Source organism: Pseudopodoces humilis, chromosome 8, assembly GCF_049639895.1.
Source record: "Pseudopodoces humilis isolate 2021_Gansu_Grassland_sample_001 chromosome 8, ASM4963989v1, whole genome shotgun sequence".
In the NCBI taxonomy this organism is placed as follows: Eukaryota; Metazoa; Chordata; class Aves; order Passeriformes; family Paridae; genus Pseudopodoces; species Pseudopodoces humilis.
The window spans coordinates 2,012,662-2,018,661 of record NC_142207.1 but is presented as its reverse complement, the minus strand read 5'-3'; positions in this window follow the sequence as shown (position 1 = coordinate 2,018,661).

Here is a 6,000-nt window from a genome sequence, read left to right as displayed (position 1 = left end):
AGACATCAGGCTGAGAGAGTTTCATTTGTTAAAAGGTAATATTAAGCAATTCCTAAATATCCAAAGGACAAAGGACATTTCCTAACAAACCCCAAAGCACCTCTGCATATTTTGTAATGATTTATTGTGCTTTGTTAGCCAGAGCTTTGAACTGAGCCACATTCCAAAGGACAGGAATGCTGCACTTCCATTAATTAGTTTCCAGAGGAAGATGCTGCCATTAGCTATTGACAGGGATCCTCTTATTAACTGCCTGATAAGGATGACATAAGTATCTCATAAAATCATGGATTAAACAGCAAGAGTGAGTGAAGAGGATTATTTGACCTGCAGCAAAATGAGCACAATTATTTACTGAATGAAAGGGAAGTGGAATAGGTTATTGATTTGGATCCTAAAACTTTTAGGAGATGAACATCTCAGAGATGTCAAGTGTTTTCAGAGGAGCAAATGTTCTTATTCCACGAGCTGTCAGAGCCAGGAGATTCCTCAGTGTGAGCTGGGCCAGGCCAAGGAGGGACCATTGGGAAAGGGTGAAAAGAAAAGATGGGGTTTGTGCTCCTTTCCTTCAGCCCCACTTGTTCCTGCTGAGAGGGAAAGCAGGGTTATCCCTTCATCCCAGACATCAGGGGAGGCTCCTTGAGTGCAGCTTTTGGGGCACCAGTCAGCTGACCTCAATGAACAACATTCAGTGCCTTCCCACATGTGATTAATAACATGTTACAGAGCTGTAACTAATTAGACGGCCTTTAATTATCAGGTCCATGGAGTAGTTCATGGGGGGGTTTTTTAATGATCCTTAAAAGATGGAATGAGGCTTCTTAAAAATTTCCCTCAGTTAGAGAGCGCCTAATTTCTAACTCTTAATCCTTAAAGAAGTTTGTTTCTACTTCTTCCTTCAATAAAACCAAGCCCTGGTAAGGCACTGCTGATCAGAAGTTTATGTTCCCTTCTACCTGTTTCTGGAACCAAAGGAAGAGTAAAATGGTTCAAAGTTTCTGCTTCTCAGAAAAAGGAAAGTTAAAAAGCAAGGTTGTTTCCAATCAGCTGCTGGTGGTGATGGAGAAAGGCATCAAGACCCATCATATCAGGTAAATAACCATGAATTCAAAGTTTTCTTGTCTTAGAAATTGCTGCTTTTAGCTCCAGTTGCACGATCTCGTTTTTGTTTGAAGTCTGAGAGAACTCTTCCTTCAGCCCTGCAGACAATTGCACCTATTCAACTTCTGGGAGAGTTCAGAAACACGGGGGTGTTTGGAAGCTTTTCTAGAACATCTCCTCAGCAGAGTGTAAGAAGCACAGTCTGATCTCCAAACAAACCCAGCTAAATTTACCCTGCTCCCACCCACCCTGGTGAGGACTCTTGCCACAGTTCCCTGCTCACACGTCTGGGTCAGTGCTTAAATGCTCCATGAAAATTGAATTGCCGTTCCACAAAGGCTTCCAGAGACTTTGGAAATTTATTTCTCCCTTCGATCTCACTGCTTTGCTTTTCTCAATTGCTCCACAGCTCTGGCTCCCAGTGCCAGGAGGAGACCTTGCTTGTTTTCTGCATCACTGAGCCCAAAATGCTTTGCTTAAACCCAAAAATTCCAGCCCCAAAACAGTGGTGCAAGGGCTCTGCCTGTGGGGAAGCCTCAGCCAGTGTCCCCAAGCAGAGCACTGAATAATCCTTGGATGTTTTTAAGCTCCATCAGAGCATATTTGACTTTTTCCTCCTGTTGTTCTGATTGGGATATCACCCCACAGCAGAATTATCTCCTGATTGCCAACCTCAGCGATGGTTTTCATCTATTCTGAGAGTTGTTCAGCCTCTCCCTCTGGATGTGTGATCACTGCTCCCTCTCCAGCCAGCAATCACATCCCTCTCCAGCCTTCATTCCCTCGGAGCAGGCCGGGCACAACCTCTCCTCTCTCTCCCTGTGATTGTTTCTCCAATCATTGGTCATTTGGGCAGCTGTTGGCTGCCAGGTTTGTTACCCCTGGTGTTTGAGGAGGGGGAGTTGCACTTCTCAGTGGTCTGAGCAGGACGTGGCTGTTTCTCTCCTAAATACCTTTAGATCATCTGAGCCATACTTGGAGCTTGTGTTCCTGTTGGAATCAACTGAAGTGTGTGGATGTTTGTTGGTTGTTTCAGTCAGATTTGATTTGATATTCACAGTGTTTATATTAAGAACTAGAATTAGTATGTGGCACTGGATTTCAAAATAAAGAATATTGATATAAAAGAAAGGAAGATGAGTGCTGTTGTACAAGAACACACATAAGGTCCTGTGCCACACAGTTTGTGCCCTCTGCACAAAGGATTGACTTCCCTGGGCCATTCCTATTTCCAGCTCCTGCAGGAATGTGCCCCTGGCTGAGGGTGGGACTTTGCCATGGAAATCAGAGAAATGGATTTGCATTTCCTCCCAACAGCAGCTCCAGCTGCTTCCTAAACAATCTGCGTGGCATGGTCCGTTTTGCCCTGGAATAACATGGTACATCTATTCCCTCACATTTCCCATCTTTTGAGGGCTTTGAGTCTCTTTTTGTCCTGAAAGCATCTTCTCCACACCACAGAACCCTGATCCGGGACTTAAAGAAGCTGGCTGGGGCTGCCCCTGGATCCCTGGAAGTGTTCCAGGCCAGGCTGGACGAGGCTTGGAGCAGCCTGGGATAATGGAAGGTATCCCCATGGCTGGGGTGGGAATGGATGGGATTTAAGATCCCACTCCGCCATGCAGCACTTTCCCAATAGGAGCTTCCCCTAAAGCAGGAATTTCTCATTGTGTTTGACCATTTCACAAACACCCGTTCTGGTCCATCTGGCACTGAAGAACTCACAGCAAAAGATTTACACTCGGCTTGTGCAAGGAAGAATCACAGAATCCCAGGATTACTGAGGTTGGGGAAGATCTCCAAGATTGAGTCCAACCTGTGACTGATCCTTGCAGATTAATGAGGTGACCCAGTGCCATTTTCCATTTCGCCTCATTGTTTGCTTGTTAATTCACAGCTAAATCCTCTTTATAGTGGGAGATCCTAATAATCTTCATTTATAGGGGTTTATAAACTACTGGAGAAGAGTAGGATGTCCTAAGGTAGCAGGATTTACCAATCCACAGAGGATTTTCTGGTCAATGAAAGAAATCAAAGTATGGAACTATCTGGTTTTTTCATCTTCCAGTGTGTAAATGTTGCAGCTCTGAATATCACATTAAAATATTGCCTAAATCCCTCTTTTAATTTCCTCACATGTGGTAGTGACTTGCATACATTGCAGAATGTTCTGGAAAAAAATGAAAGTCTATCAAAGCATCTTCTGCTGGGATGGGGCTTAGCAAAACTCTTCCATAACAGAGTGAGTTATGTTTTCTTCGAGCAAGTAATTGCCTTCATGTCTCATGATATGAACCACTGCAAATGATGTTCCTCCCCTGGATCCAGAGGCAGCTCACATTTATATCCCAATAAGCTCCTAATATTGAAGAAATGTGTTGGATTTCACGTTTTGCATGGCAGCTGCAGCTCTCTCAATCATTGTTATTAAAGAATATTTGCACATGTTGCCATCTCTGTCAGTTTAGACAATTTTTTTTGCAGTTTTGCAAAACAATTTCCCTCCCTGGGTCTCTGCACACATCAGAAAGGTTCCGTTGATTGAGCTCATGTCTTGGTTTGAAAAGACAGGTGTCTGCTAAGGAAGGCAGGAGCCTCCCTTGAAATGGAAAAAATGTAAATATACCTCCTCCTGAATTAATATAATCTTGAAATCAAGGGGCTCTCAGGCAAAGATATGGGAATAGGAATAACATGTCTGTACTAGGAAAATTAAAATAAAAATGCAGTAGGACAAAGAGGCACTGTCAGAGCAGGGATCCTGCACAAAGGGGCAGTTTTCCTCTGGAGGTCTGGTGGTGTGGCTGGGTCTGGTCTCTCCTCTGGGAATGCAGTGGGGAATGGTTGCCTGTGGTGTTCTGAGTCTCAGATTGTACCCAGGTAGGAATGTTGGCTCCTCCCCCTGGGCAGAGCATCTCCCAATGGCTGATGGAATTTCACCAGTCCTGCAGCGAGACTGGATGGCCCTTGGCGAGCAGATTTCCCCCTGGCCAGAGGATGGGTCCTGGAAGGGATAAAGAGCGCGGCCTCAGCTGTTTTGAACAGCTGGTGATAGAACACAGACTGCTGGGCACATCTGGCATTGCAACCCAAGGCAGCTCAGCAAGTGGCACTTTCGGACTGTTTCCTCTCAGTAAACCAGCCTGGGCAGGAGTTTCACAGAAAATTAGGGGCTTTTTTAAAACTTTGTTTTAAGGAAGTTCATTGTTCCTGTAGCCCTGCTCTCTTTTATTTCAGACAAACAGACTTTCCCTGGTTTGCTGGGATCGATGAGTGAGGGGATATATTGGGAAGTAGTGTGGGTTTGAAGTGGGATTTGCTTTGATATTTCTGTGCAAATCCATGTGATGGCTGACTGACTCATACAGCTGAAAATAGGTGGTGATATCAAGCCCAGAATTCTTTACAGATTTTTTTCCCCCCTTTTCTTGCTTAGCTAGCTGCTCTTCCAAAAAATTCAGGTCATTATTCAAATCTGTGCTTAGATTAAAACTCCAGATAGCATCACTCTTACTCATTGATGAATCACACTGGAGCAAATTTTGGTCCTACTGAACTCACTCCGTATTGCCTTAGTCATAAGTTTGTTTGGCAAATCACATGTCATGCTCGAATTAAGCACTTGCTTAAATAAGATACTTTTAAAATACATTCAGGAAAGTTTGCACATAAGATTTATATAGATAAGATTTATATTGCAAACTTGTCAAAGCAAAACTAGAGAATGAAAAATTCTGTTAATTCTGAGTTAAAACATGAATTTATGTTGTCAGCAACAGACCTAAAGGGATTGCTGGATATACATGAAATTAGACTTGTTTTCTAAAGTTTATTTATTAATTAATTTTAAATATTGTCTTTTGGGAGCCTTTGGAGTAGCAAATTCCCCCTGGATGTAGTGATGCCACCACCCACACTGCTCAGTGTCACCACAGCCTCTGCTCTGCCACTGCTGACACCAACTTGACCTTTCCCAAAGATTTTTTTACATTGCTTGATTCCTGTGCCAATATCAAATTTGTGCTGAATCTTTTAAATTGACACCATATGGCTCTTTATATTAACAGGGCCATTTTTCCCTGAATGAGGATAACAGGAATTTACTGAAATTATAATTTAAAGCTAAACACAAAATAGGCAATGTAAATAAAACTGTTTCCAAAAATAGTTAGAACAAAACAGCTGTGAAATTATATTGAAAGGAAGAGCAGGAACTGAGGTGGGGATGGTTATAACAAATTATAGATTATCAATTTCATGGCAGATGGAAACAGGGTTTGGTTGGATGCATCCATAGCTCCAGCTCCTCCCTGCCTCATGCAGTGAAATGAGCCCTGTGAGCACTGACACGTTACAGGTATGGCTAAAAGAGGGGAAAAAAAAGGAATTTAATATATTCCATGCTCTGAATGATGATGTGTCCATGGGAATAGGCCAAATGCAGAAATGAGGTTGGCAAATTGCAGTTTGGCAAATTGCAGCCAAACCACAGCAGCATCCATGGAACCATGATCCAGTTCCTGATGCCGCAGCAGCCAACGGCTCCGCTCCCATCCTGAGCTGAGGAGAAGGAAAAGCTCTGGAGGTGCTGCTCAAACATCACCAAGTCTCTCTCACAGGAATGGAGACCTGAGAGCTGCTCCTCAGGAAATTCGTAACTCCATGGTGTGCCAAGACCTACAGCTCCTTGTTGTGGTTGTCCTGTCACGGGGAGAACCTGCTCCCTTTCCAGCAGAACATAACCGGTTATTAAAGAGGTGCCAGCAGGAAAGGAAAGCTGGGCATGGAACCACAGCTTCCCAAGTTGGAATATTTTAATGTGTCCCAGGTGACGTGAGGTCACTGTTTGCTTAAGCTTGGTACCTTACAAGTGGAGTTTGGATAATCCACACAGGTTGG